Genomic DNA, 14,341 nt, shown 5'->3' on the forward strand with positions numbered 1-14,341 from the left:
CTAAATAGACACCTCTTCAAACAGGACATACAGCCAAGAGACATATGAAAAAATGCTCAACATCACTAATCATCAGAGAAATGCAAATTGAAATGACTATGAGGTATCACCTCACACCTGCCAGAATAGCTGCCATCAACAAATCATCACACAACAAATGCTAACGAGGCTGTGGAGAAAAGGGGACTCTAGTACACTGCTGGTGGAATGCACACTGGTGCAGCCACTATGGAAAACACTATGGTGTTTCCTCAAAAAATTAAAAATTGAACTGCCATTTGACTCAGTGATCCCATTTTAGTAATATACTCTAAGAAGCCTGAAACACCCATCAGAAAGAATATATGTACCCTTATGTTCATAGCAGCACTGTTTATAATCGCTAAGATGTGGAAACAGCCCAAGTGTCCATCAATAGATGAGTGGATACAAAGGCTGTGGTACATATGCACAATGGAATACGATGCAGCTGTAAGAAAGAAAGATCTCTTATCCTTTGAGATGACATGGAGGGACCTGGAGAGTATTATGCTAAGTGAAATAAGCCAACCAGAGAAAGACAAGTGCCACATGATCTCACTTATTTGTGGAATATAACGAACAAAATAAGCTGATGAATAAAATAGACCCAGAGACATAGACGTAAGGATCAGACTGGCAAACATCAGAGGAGGGGGCGGTGGAGAGGGAAGAGATAAACCAATGAACTTATATGCACAACCAATGGACATGAACAATACTGTGAAGGGGTGGGGAGGAGGGTAGCAATGGGAGAAAAAGAAGAAACATCTGTAACAAAAATAAATAAATAAATAAATAAATAAATAAATAAATAAAAAGTCACTTTAGGGCTAGGACCTTTTCCGGTGTTTCTTGTATCATTGTACACACGGTTTTCACAGACACTGCTGTCTGGACCCCAGGCCTCAAGAGATAGTGTTTCTTCTTGGCGGACATGATGCCTGAGGTGTCTTCTTAGTGCTGCTTCCTGAGGCTGGGCCGCGGCTTCTTCCCTGTGCCCAGGCCATGCCCTTTTCCCTCCTGTGCTCCTCAGGCAGCTCTTCCTGCCCATGGTCCTGGCTCGGGCTCTAGCAGTTCGGGTCCAGGGGAACCCCCACCCGCCATTCCTTCGTCATAGGCGGTCCTCCCTGCGCGCCTGCCTGCCAGGAGCCCTGTTCCCAGGCTCCCAGGCGGCTGAGCTGGCCCCGCCTCACACTTCCAAGCGGGGTCCTGTCTGAGAAGGACCCTAGGGACTGAGACCGGGGCCCAGAAACACAGGCGGCTTCTGCGCCGCCGGATTCCTCACCTCCTGGGACTTGCAGACTGTGAACCAGACAGGATATCAGCCAGCTTCCAGGAGAGAATACAGAAGAGGCAGTCTACAGAAAATGTGTCTTTAATTGCTTTATAGAATTAGGAGGAGAATATAAACAAGGAAGCTGAAGCTCAGCCTGACTGGGAAGGGGAGAAAGTAGGTGGAGAAGTTCCCCATTCATCAGTCTGGTAGGAAGCCAAGAACGCCGTGGTGGTAGCAGATTGCTGCCCTAATGGCGAATGGGGTAGAGAGCCACGCAGCAGAAGTGTGCAAGCTGTGTGTGCGTGTGTGTGTGCGTGCACGCTCACAATTGCATGGACATGTTTGTGTTTTCAAGCAAGGGATGGCTATTGCCTTTGCATTTCTTGAGCAATGGCTGACATTCCAGGCATCCAAATGCTCCTTTTAACTCCTCAAGTGTCTCCTCCATGGCATTTGTGAAAGTAACAAGACAGAGCTCAAGGGGAACCTTCCCAGTTGGCAGGAGATTCTGCTCCATTCAGTTACCTAGGGACCCAGATTCTTGATGTTTTGTTTGTACAGCATACACATCGAGTCCAAGAGCATTCACTTTTGAAAACCACAACTGGGAAACTGCACTGGGTGCTTCCTCTAACACTGTCGGTGAGAATTTGGTCACAAAGTATAAACCCTTGATCACCACTGTGTGAAAAGTGCTCTGGTCCTGCTAGAACCCAAAGGAAGGGCATCCGAGTCAGCTGTGGGAAATCAGAGCTGCCTCCTTTGAGTTCTGCATGATCTTGGGTTAGTTTGGTTTGTTTTCTGTTTAATGTCTAGCCTTGGTCTCTTCATCCAAGAAATGGAACTAGTAACTGAAACTACTACAGAGAGTTGTTGTGAGGATTATGAAGAGATGTCTTGCAGAGAACTTAGCATGATGCCTACCCACACCTAGACTGAATGACTCTCGGCGGCTGTCACTGTGGGCCTGCGGTGACTGGGAGCCTTTATGGAGCTGAGACAGCCAGTCCTGGGGCTGGATTTTAGCGTCTTCGCTCTGGTTAGCCAGTGCGTTTGATGCAGGCCGACTGATGAGCTGCCTGGCAAAAGTGGCTGCTGCTGGGGTGGGGGGTACAAGAAGTTGTGGGGGAGCAGACCCCTCCTTTTAGGAAGAGAGGGAACACAGCTTGGCCTGCCTGTGCCCCTAATCTAAGAGCAGAGATGATCTGGCTGGTCTGGGGCCTCTCTGCTTCCCTGGCTCTGGGGAGAGTGTGGGCTCTCCCAAAGGGGGTGGGGTGCTGTGCCCCCAGGTCTGCAGCAGACACAGCGGAAGTCAGGCGACATTTTCCAGCTCTGGCTTCATTTTCAATAAGACTCGGTGTTTAACTCCCAAATTCTTCTCTCTCCCTCTCCCTTTCCCCATCCTCCTCCCCTCCCCCTCCCCCTCTCTCTCTGCACCAGACAAACATCCTCTGTGTTTTCTAAGATACGCTGGTGCTGCTGCCTCTCCCTGCCTTACAGTTCTAGGATATATCTCTCCCTTTCTCCACTGAAATGTAAATTTTAAAAATCAAGATTGCACATGATCTGAAGAGGAGGCAGGCTCAGGCCAACGGGGGCAGAGTTCAGAGGTCACTGCATTCCCCGAGCGTCTAGGGTAGAAGCAGGAGGCCTGGGAACCCCTCAGCATCTGGTCTGAGGCGCCAAGCAGACCCACCCTGCTGAGTAGCTGGAACTTTCTGTGGACGGGTCTACAGGTGTCGTTCCAGGAGAGCCACCGAAAGAGTGAGATGCCCTTCAGGCCACACTGCCAGGCCAGCTGCTGCTCCAGGTCCAGACAGACCTAGTTACGGTGGGTGTTTTGGTCTTAAAATACTTTCAGAGGCAGGGAGAGGCCCAGCCTCCTCAGACCCCGCTGTCGCCTCTGACAGATAAGGTGCTTTCTCTTCTCTTCCCTCTCCTTCCTCTGCCGTCGACGTGCCTGCCCGACGGTGACTGTCCTCGTGCTGGGACGGCCACCGGGCACCGGCAGCCTTCCTCTCCGCAGACGCCCTCTCCCCAGCACCTGCCTGCCAGTCCCTTTCAGAGAGTTGTCTTCAAAGATTCACATACGGAAGGAGAAGAAATTGGGGGCTCGGGCGAGGAGAGAAATAGTCCATCCCCGTCTGTCACAGCACGCTCCAAGCCAAACAAAGAAGTAGAAACGGTGTCTCCTCGCCGTCTGTGGTCAGCCAGCTCCGCGAGGAGGGGGCCCCGGGGGAGGCAGAAGGGGCGCGGCTGGGCTGGGCCAGGCTGAGCGGGGCCAGGGGCCACCGGCGTGCCTGCTACGGGCTCCTGGTTTGTTCACGACCAGTCCTCCAGATGTCCCGCTGAGGAATAATGTCCTCTTTCTGAAATGACCCTGGTTACAGCAATCTAGGCTGGAGACGATGGTGGCCTGTAGCACGGGGTTGGCCATGGGACCGAGAGAAGACAAAGGGAAGGGGCCATTGCAAAGTCGAACTAATAGGACTTGGTGAGTGTGCTATACAGGGTGAGAGAGGGATTCCCGAATCCACGGCTTGGACAACTACGTAGATGAAGCATCTTTCTTTGAGTCAATGGTTACACTCTTGGGCAGGTTTGGGCATGGGGCCAGCCGCAGGTCACAGACAAAGCTTTCAGTCTGGGCCGTATTAAGACTGAGACCAGCCTAGTGGGTTAGTCAGTGGGCAGTTAGAGGAATAGAAGCCAAGACCACTGGGCTGTTCAGAAGACGGACACAGAGTCCGTTCGTGTGGACCTGGGAATTTGAAATGCTGACCTCGATCTCTCTCGACAGTCCTGACATCCCGAGTCAGGTCAGGCGCCTCTCCTGGTGTGATGAGACCTCCCTCTCTCCCTGCGGTCGGTCCCACTCGTGTGGCCGGAAGGCTGGAAGTTTGGGTTCAGTGGTCTGTTTCCCTTACTGGACTGTAAACTCCAGGGAAGCAAGGGCCATGTCCGTCTTGTTTGCTGTGTCCCCATCACCTGTCATATCAAGTTCTTACCAGTGAGCTTCTGCGTGAACCAACGTGTGAATGAATGAATGAATGAATGATCTTGTCGACGAGGGTAGGTCTCAGAGGGATGGAAATTATGTCGGTTTCCATCACCCTCCCTCTCACCTGCACATGGTAAAGAGTGTTCTAGCTGGTCTCTGTGTCTTCACTCCTGCCCACCTTCAACCTGTTTTCTACTCCGCAGTCGAAGAGATCTTTTAAAATAAACAGGATCATGGGAGGCCCCTACTCAGGACTCTTTAAGACTTTCACAGCCCTGAGAATCGAAACAAGACTCCTCCACAAAGCACGTCAGGTTCTGCACGCTCTGCCCGGCGCCCCGCAGCTGTGGGCCAGGCCACCCCTCCTCACGCACCTGTCTCCCAGCGTGGGCCACACTCGTCCCCCTACCTGCAAAACAACCTCCATCTCTCTGTGCTAGGTTTGTCGTTTAGGCCTCTGCTGGTCCCAGGTTCTAAATCAGACACTACGCTCCCTTTCTCTGTGCTCGGCCTCCGTCCTCCTCCAAACGCCATCGGAGAAGTGAATACGGTGTGCGCCTGTCTGCTTGTCCCGTCGGTTCTGCCCTGCACGAGCTCCCTGTCCCCCTGACGGCCATGACCACGTCTGGCACGTACCCACTAAGCACCCGACGGATGAGTGAATGAGCGAATGAGTGAATGCAGGAACGTGCCCGTCTGAGTGAAGAGAGAACAAGAGCCCGTCTGCTGGGTGGCGGGAGGGAGACAGGGGCCTTACCGTTCCGGACGTTGAGTCAGAGACCTTTCGGTCACCCTTCAGCCGGGCAGTCATCACCAGCTCTGAAACGTTCCCCCGGCGCCTGCCACGTGCTAGACAGTGGGGCTCAACAAGGGAAAAGCACACAAGGTCCCTGGCCTTCGAAGTTCGTTCTAATGTCTGGAGGAGAGAGACAGATGATAAACCAGGTAAACTTGTTAAGGGTTTGGGTTAACAGAATAAAATACGGGATTGGGGGATGCAGGACGTTGGTGCGAGCGTTGGGCTCGGAGCCTTGCGGGCTGAGGCACTGGGGGCCTCGCTGAAGGAACCTGTGAGACGCCCCTCTCCCTCCTGCCCTGGCCCCGCCTCTGCCTGCCCTGCAGGCCCCTCTGCGGGGAAGGGTGCGGACCAGGTGGGCATCGCTGGCTCGGGGCCGGATGCTCGGACAGTGTTGTTCATGGACGCCCGGAACGACGGAAGAGAAACCACGCGCTGCCTTGCGTGTTTTTATTGGAAGCTTAAATTATTTTATAAGGTGATATTTTCAGGTTATTATACATTTTGTATTTTATAATAAAATGGCTCTAGCAGTCTTTCAAAGGTGTCGGAAGGAAAGGAGATCCCACAGCTCTTAGACACCGCCCCTCATTTCCACAAACGGCAGCAGAGAACCAAGCCCTTCGCTGTGGTCAGGACGTTCACTTTGTTTCTTTGTCTCCTAGAGTTCCACCCACTTTCTCCCAGACTGTGTCCACGACGTTCGATATTCTTATGCGTTAAAGGCCTCACTGATCATCTTAGCATTATGTACATGTATTACATATATATTATATATACGCACACACTGATCATCTTAGCATTATGTACATGTATTACATATATATTATATATACGCACACACTGATCATCTTAGCATTATATACATGTATTACATATATATTATATATACGCACACACTGATCATCTTAGCATTATATACATGTATTACATATATATTATATATACGCACACACTGATCATCTTAGCATTATATACATGTATTACATATATATTATATATACGCACACTCTGATCATCTTAGCATTATATATATATTATATATATATTATATATACGCACACACTGATCATCTTAGCATTATATACATGTATTACATATATATTAATATCGCAACACTGATCATCTTAGCATATATACATGTATTACATATATATTATATATACGCACACACTGATCATCTCTAGCATTATACTACATGTATTACATATATATTATATATACGCACACACTGATCATCTTAGCATTATATACATGTATTACATATATATTATATATACGCACACTCTGATCATCTTAGCATTATATATATATTATATATATATTATATATACGCACACACTGATCATCTTAGCATTATATACATGTATTACATATATATTATATATACGCACACTCTGATCATCTGAGCATTATATATGTATTATATATATATTATATATACGCACACTCTGATCATCTTAGCATTATAACATGTATTAAATATATATTATATATACGCACAATCTGATCATCTTAGCATTATATATATATTATATATATATTATATATACGCACACACTGATCATCTTAGCATTATATACATGTATTACATATATATTATTATATACGCACACATCTGATCATCTTAGCATTATATACATGTATTACATATATATAACTTGATCATCTTAGCATTATATACATGTATTACATATATATTATATATACGCACACTCTGATCATCTTAGCATTATATATATATTATATATATATTATATATACGCACACTCTGATCATCTTAGCATTATATACATGTATTACATATATATTATATATACGCACACACTGATCATCTTAGCATTATATACATGTATTACATATATATTATATATACGCACACTCTGATCATCTTAGCATTATATACATGTATTACATATATATTATATATACGCACACACTGATCATCTTAGCATTATATACATGTATTACATATATATTATATATACGCACACACTGATCATCTTAGCATTATATATATTATATATACACACACACTAATTTTTAAAAATTTTTGTAACCATAAGGCAATACAAGGTATTTTCTTCTTAAATAATATTATAATAATTAGTATTATGTAATTGATCAAAATAACATACATATATAAAAACTTCAGTGAAAATATTAAATATACGAAGCAAAATATTTTGGAAAACTCTCTCTTAATGAGACACATGGGACTCATTTTGACCACAAATTTGCATGACGAAGAGTGAATATTACTTATTGCTACAACATTAGTAACAGAAAGAGAGAAGGTGTTGAGTGACTAGTAAACTGGAGGTTTACCCTAGCATATTTATTTTTAAACATTTTTAAGTTGGCCCTGGCCGGTTTGGCTCAGCAGTTGGAGCGGACCAGAGAGTCTTGGTTTGGTTCCTGCTAAAAGCACGTACTTCAGTTGCAGTTTGTCCCCGGCCCTGATTGGGGTCGTGTGGGTGGCAACCAGTCGATGTGTTTCTTTCATGTCAATGTTTCTCTCTCTTCCTCCCTCTCTCCCTCCTGCTCTATCTGAAGATAAATGCAATAAATGTCCTCAGGTGAGGATTAAAAATTTTTTTCTTTAAATTGATTTTTAGACAGAGAGGAAGGGAGACAGAGAAACATCAACGTGAAAGCGGAATGTCGATTGACTGCCTCCTGTACACCCTCTGACAGGGATTAAGCTGCAACTTGGGCGTGTGCCCTGACCGAGAATCAAATCGGCAACCTTTTGGTGCACGGGACAACACCCAACCAACTGAGCCACACAGGCCAGGGCACACCCTAGCATTTACTTATGAGTGTTGTTAAGAGCATTATTTATAAGAGGACCCACGAAATATTTTCACTGATCTACATCTCATTAGCCCATGGTAGGAATGAATACGTGAGCAGAGAGGTGGCCGACAAGGAGGAGGCTGTGTCCACACGACAGTGAACACGGATACACGTGTGGCCTGTGTTCCTATGACTGCACAGTTGGAAGTAACCATGGAATTCTCACCACCTCCTCCTTGCACAGTAGGTAACTGAGACGCGGATGAGCCACGGGTGAGTATGCGTCACTCACCAACGTCTCCCTGGAATGATGACAACGCAGACTGGCGCATCCCAGGCGGCTTCCCCGCTGCCTTGGTACAAGTCTCGGCGCTCTCGTCCCGAGCTGGCGAGGCTTTGCCCTGTTGCCACCCTGCGCTGTGATGCTGCGTGAGATCTCACCGATGCTCTCTGCTCAGCTCAGGCTCGCCCCTGGGGCGGAAGAGGTGAGATGTTTTTTAAGTTAAAATTTGCCTTCCCCGTCAACCCATGAATTCAGAACACCCCAACCTGCTCTACCTTATCTTTAATAGAAACAAGCGAAAGGCAAGGGAAGATGAGAACACCCTGAAAGTTTATGGTGCCTGGAGTTTAAAGAGGTTCCTGGACAGTAACGGAGGCAAGTATTGCTGTCGCTCGTATCTCCACTTCAGGGTCCTGTTTGGGGAGCATGGAAATCTAACAAGGCATTTCTGGTGCTCCCCGAAATGTAGGACTGGGAGGATAGCTACGTCCCGCGGTTTGACGCGTTTATGTGACATTTGAAGGGAGGAAGTGAGACCGCGTGTCCTTCTGGAGGCTTCAGGTGGTCTCCCTGGTCAGGAAAGGCAGGACCTCTCTGCGGCAGGTGCCAGGGATTAGTCTCCAGCTTTCTGCGCCTAAAAAATAGTCACGGCATTGGCAACTTCTTGACTCCATCCTGCAGTTCCTGGATCACAGTTTCCTGACGGGCCGGGGCTGCCGGAGCAGTCCTGGCCCAGCTGCTCAGAGGGTCTCCCCAAGGACCAGTTCTCGCTGCTGGAAATCAGTCCAGGGACCCAGCCAAGAACCTGCCCTGGCAGACTTTCTGAGTACTTGCTCCTGGCCCCGAATCCCTGTTTGCTCAAAGTAGCTTTCTAGGTTTCTGTGTTTTGCACTGAACCCTGACTGCTCTATTGATATTTTGAATTGTCTCTTTTCTTGATGGTCTGGAGGATTTTCTTTTGCACTTTTGCACAAACCATGCATTATAGTGAGATTTAGAACAAGTGAGAGGAATGCTTTTCCTTTGCAAAAGGAGAGAAAGGTGGTTTTCAAAGGGGATGAGGGGAGATGGACACAGCAGGACGTTGCGGCAGGAGGCACTGACCAGCTGCGAGAGTGTGGGGAGTGGCCCAGGTGCTACTGATGCCTCCATGCGGCCACGCTCAGGGTCCCCTGGAAGATCTCCATGTACCTCTAGATGCAAATTAGCTTGGAGACTTGATGCTCTCGTAAACACTCGCTCTCGAGAAATCCTTGCAGAAAACATGCAGACCCGGCAGTCAGTCACGAACCTCCAGTGTGCCCCGGTGGGCTAGTGGGGTTTCTGAGGAGCACGTGGCTGTGGTTTGTTTGAGGAGGTTGTGAAGGCAGGAGCGAGGGTTCAGTCTGACTACGCGAAGACAACACAGACAAACCAGAGGATGACCAGCGGGAGATTTCATCGGAACCGGACCTAACGGTCTACTTCGTTCACTGCAGTGCCCGACGTCCAGCCAGTGCCCGGGCCGCGGCAGGGCTGCACGAATATCTGCTCAGCCAATGATGAACCATCCCAAAGATTGGGGAAGGCACTGCACAGTGTGAGGCCAGCTCTACCCATTTCTAAACAACCTGTAGAAGACATGTTATGCAAGACAGGCGAGGGAAAGCCCGGCTTCGAGCCCGAGCCCAGGCCCAGCGGGCTCACAAGCTGTGCAGCTCGGGAGCGTGGCTGAACCTCACAGACCTTCTTTCCTTTCCACCAAGAAAAAGATTGCTGAGGGGTGGGAGCGATGGCACTGCTGTGAAGAGCAAATGAAACCACGTAGGCGGAAGAAATGCTTCGTACATTGGAAGCACTATGTGTGTGTGTGTGTGTATATATATATCATCTTGTTCAAACTGTGTATCTAATTGTGTACATTTAAAATATATATATATATGCTATTCAAAGTTAGTAGATGTTGATGTATAACTGTTTAAACAGTTTTATTTTTATAGAGAGCAAGATTGAGCAAAAAAGCAATTCTTTGTCTCCACTGAAACAAAACAAACACAAGTTAGCTGAAATGAGAGCAAGGAGGAATGAGGTAGATCAGCCCCCTTAGCCACAGGGGACATGCCCCAAGACCCCCAGAGACGCCTGAAGCCATGGGAAGTATTGAACCCTATGGATACTATGCTTTTCCTACACGTACACACCTTTGCACTCAAAGGAACACTTTACCGCCTCTCATCGGCAGATCCGAATTGCACGCATCTCTACTCTTGCATTTGGGGCCATTATTAAGTGAGGGGACCCAGGCACTTGAAACCGTGACAGTGGAGCTGATCACAGAGACACTTACGGGGTGACTGACAGTCAGGGCTTGTGCAGCGTGGACAGCAGCCACAGGGACGAGCTCCGTTCCGGGGTGGGGGAGCAGCAGGCACTCAGAAAGGCGCTCCATCTCAAACTTAGGGATTGCTTATTTCTGGAATTTTCCAATCACTGTTTTCAGACCACAGCGGCGGTGTAGCGAAACCACGGAAAGTGGAACTGTGGATAAGCGGGGACTACAGCAACGCAAAAAGCAATTCTTGACATGAATGTTGAAAACCTGGGCAGGTGACAAAGCAGACGGCTGGATTTCTTCCTTCCCCGGTGGCCAGGCGTGGGCCAGGGTGCAGAGAAACGCACCAGAGGACCCCTCCGTGGCTACGTCACTCTCAGGCTTCCGACACGGACGGCTTCTGTTTCCGGGCCAGTGACCAGAGCCCGTTCCCCAGGGCCAGCTTCTCTCTTTCACCATCACCATCCGAACACATTGCTCCCACTCATCTCCGACAGTCAGTGTCATTAAATCATTTCATACGTGGTGCGGGGTCAACCTCCGAACTCTTGGCTGTCTGTGGAGACATTTACACATGGCCAGTGGCTTTAAAAGTATATAGAAGTCTTTGGGGGTGGGGGTCGCTTCCCCGTCGGAGCCAGGGAGCAGCCTCTGGTCTGTTTGACATGCTTTGCACAGCAGTGGCAGAGGGGCAGCCCCTACAGTGAGCACAGCAGCTGGCCCCCCAGTAACAGACAGGCAGACAACAGGCAGGCAGGCACACAGGCACCTGTCATTCAAACTTGTTGGCATCTTCAGAAAACAACCGAGTACGTTGAAGTCGATGTACTGAAAGCCACCAGAGCCGGGAGAGCTGGTCCAGGCTTCCTGGGGGGGGGGGGGGTGTCAGCAGGATGCGAAGGGGGTGCTGGGCATGAAAACTGCTGACGAGCATCTCGGGAGCCAGAGCAACACCCCGCTCTCTCCTCCTCTCCCACAGGCTCCGCCACACGTCTGTGTCTGTCTGCCCCTCTTTTTCATTGTTTTCTGAGGAGAGAAGCAAAGGTGGCCACGGGTGGCCACTAGCTTGTGACATACAGGAGTCTTCAGCCAGGACAGACTGACGGTCCGCACTGTGCGAGGCTCTGAACGGGATCGGGAGCCCGACGCCGGCCTGTCCCCTGGGAAGGGGGAGGGGCTAATATGCACATACATATGTAACTATAAATCAGAACAGAAAGTGATCGAAGGGGCTACGACACAATGCTGTGGGAGCCAGAGGAGACGGTATTCAGAGAAACTCCAACTGGAGACGCCCTCTGACTTGAGCCTGGGAAGACGGGACAGTCTGAATATCAGTTTTAAACGTGACAAAGGGTCAGCTCATCGGTGGCTCATATTGGACGAATGTTAAGCTGCATGAAGTGGACTTAAGAGGAAAGCGAAGCCATGGGGGCCTTGAGTGCCCGGCTACGGTATGAGGAGCTTCGGGGGGTTCTGGGGCGGCAGGGTCTGGGATGGAGTAGAAAAGAGGTGTGGGGAACGAGGTGACAACAGCCTGGCGTGGCCGTGGGGCTGGAGACAGGCCGTCCTGTCCAAGGACGAGGGGCAGCCTTGGCTACCGGAACGCGATGCCACCGTCAGCCCTGGGGAGCCCCGCTGCCCACAGCACCGTGTTGACGCCGGGCCAGCCCTCCACACCTCCCGTCTTCATCCCCAACCTCCTTCCTCTTCCTGCTCTGTGCTTGGGCTTCGGCCGCGCCCCTTCGCTGCGGGTGTACGTTCACCTCCACCTGCCGTCCTCCCGCGGTCTCCCACCCACACCACGCTCTCCATGAGGATTCCGTCGCTCAGTGCCACGACAGCTGAGTGAAGACACTTGACAACCGCGGGGAGGGGCCTGCAGTTCCGGATTCGGGTTCTCTGGAGACAGGAATGAGAGCGTACACGTGTGAGGCAGGGGAGGGCGGGAAGGAGGCCGAGCTCCCGCCGGCGGGACAGCCCCGAAGGACAGGCGTGGGTGCCCCCTTCTCCGCTCCCGCCCACCCCGAGTAGGCTGCTCATCATGGGCCAGCAGGAAGCGCAGCTCATCCCTGCTGGTTTCAGCAGATGACAAAGTGACAGGAAGATGTGCCATGTTCTCCAGAGCCCCTGGGAGGGTGCCGAGGAAGGCTGATTGATCTGGGTAGGCAGTGGTGTGTTTCTGAGAACACAGAGGAGCCAGGAGAAGGGAGGACAAGAGCAGGTGCAGGAGGAAAGTGGCAGAGGGAGGAAGCCCTCCCGTGTGGGTGCGGCCCCGGCTCCCCAGCAGGGTCCACGGCTCAGGAATGAACAGAGGCGGGCACCGGCAGCAGCTCCCACAGACCTTGGGAAACAGACAGGACATGGCTCCCCTTGAAGAGTGGCAGGAACTGTTCCGGGATGGGGCGGGGGTTTCCAATGGAGGGAACTCTCTCTGTGGAACCTGCTCCCCTGCCAGGTTAATGCAGTGGAGGCTCAGGAGGGCTCCAGCTCCCAATAAGGAGAAATCACCTGCACTAGCTAGGCTGGCCTGGAGACAGAGGTCTGGGAACACCTGCTGCCCAGGGCCGGAACACCTGCTGCCCAGGGCCGAGAACACCTGCTGTCCGGGGCCGGAACACCTGCTGCCCAGGGCCGAGAACACCTGCTGTCCGGGGCCGGAACACCTGCTGCCCAGGGCCGAGAACACCTGCTGCCCAGGGCCGGAACACCTGCTGCCCAGGGCCGGGAACACCTGCTGCCCGGGGCCGGGAACACCTGCTGCCCGGGACCGGAACACCTGCTGCCCGGGGTCGGAACACCTGCTGCCTGGGGCTGGGAACACCTGCTGCCCGGGGCCGGGAACACCTGCTGTCCAGGGACGGAACACTTGCTGCCCAGGGCCGGAACACCTGCTGTCCAGGGCCGGGAACACCTGCTGCCTGGGGCCGGGAACACCTGCTGCCCGGGGCCAGAACACCTGCTGCCCGGGGCCGGGAACACCTGCTGCCCGGGGCCGGAACACCTGCTGCCCGGGGCCGGAACACCTGCTGCCCGGGGCCGGAACACCTGCTGCCCGGGGTCGGAACACCTGCTGCCCGGGGCCGGAACACCTGCTGCCCAGGGCCGGAACACCTGCTGTCCAGGGCCAGAACACCTGCTCCAGGGCCGGGAAGGCGGGCCCACAGGCAGCATCTGCAGAGCAGAAAGGTGGTGGGGAACAGCCACCAAGGCCCCTTGGCCGCCCCAGCTAATGAGAAGAGGTGAGAAGGATCCCCCTCCGCAGCCATCAGACGGCCTGTGGAGACCCCTCGGGCAGGACTCAGCCACGAGAGGGAGAGGGAGGGACAACACAGGCTAATGAAAAGCGAGACCTGGGCTCCGAAGGGAGGGGCAGGTGGCATCAACGCCCACCTGAGTAGCCCCAACCAGGAGTTTGACTCGGGTCTTCTCTTCCCCTTCCAACCCACACGTGGGAACTGTGTCTGGAGGGGAGGTGGCCGTACTCGGAGCACAGTGGAGGGTGTGACTGCCACGTGGCTTTCCCACTGTGGGTCTGAACCACAGGCGGTGGCCCAAGTTGCCACGGAAGAGACTTGGGTTCCTGAGAAATGAAAGAGCATCACCCCGCAGAGAGGGTGTGAGGTTCTGCGGGGGCTGAGGGGCCCTGGGGGTGCTCGCGTGGAGCTGTTCGGGACCACCAGCTGTCGGCAAGGACTGGGCTGGGCCGTGAGGGGGACAGAGGGGCAGAGGCCTCCCGCTCCCGCAGGGAGGGCTCCCGCGGTTCCTGTCTTCCCCGCATCAGCCGGCGCTCCTGGTGAGAGACAACGATGTCACTTGGTAGGGTTCTTCCACAGACCTGCTCCCGGCTAATG

This window comes from Molossus molossus, unplaced genomic scaffold (genome assembly GCF_014108415.1).
Source record: "Molossus molossus isolate mMolMol1 unplaced genomic scaffold, mMolMol1.p scaffold_m16_p_13, whole genome shotgun sequence".
Classification (NCBI taxonomy): domain Eukaryota; kingdom Metazoa; phylum Chordata; class Mammalia; order Chiroptera; family Molossidae; genus Molossus; species Molossus molossus.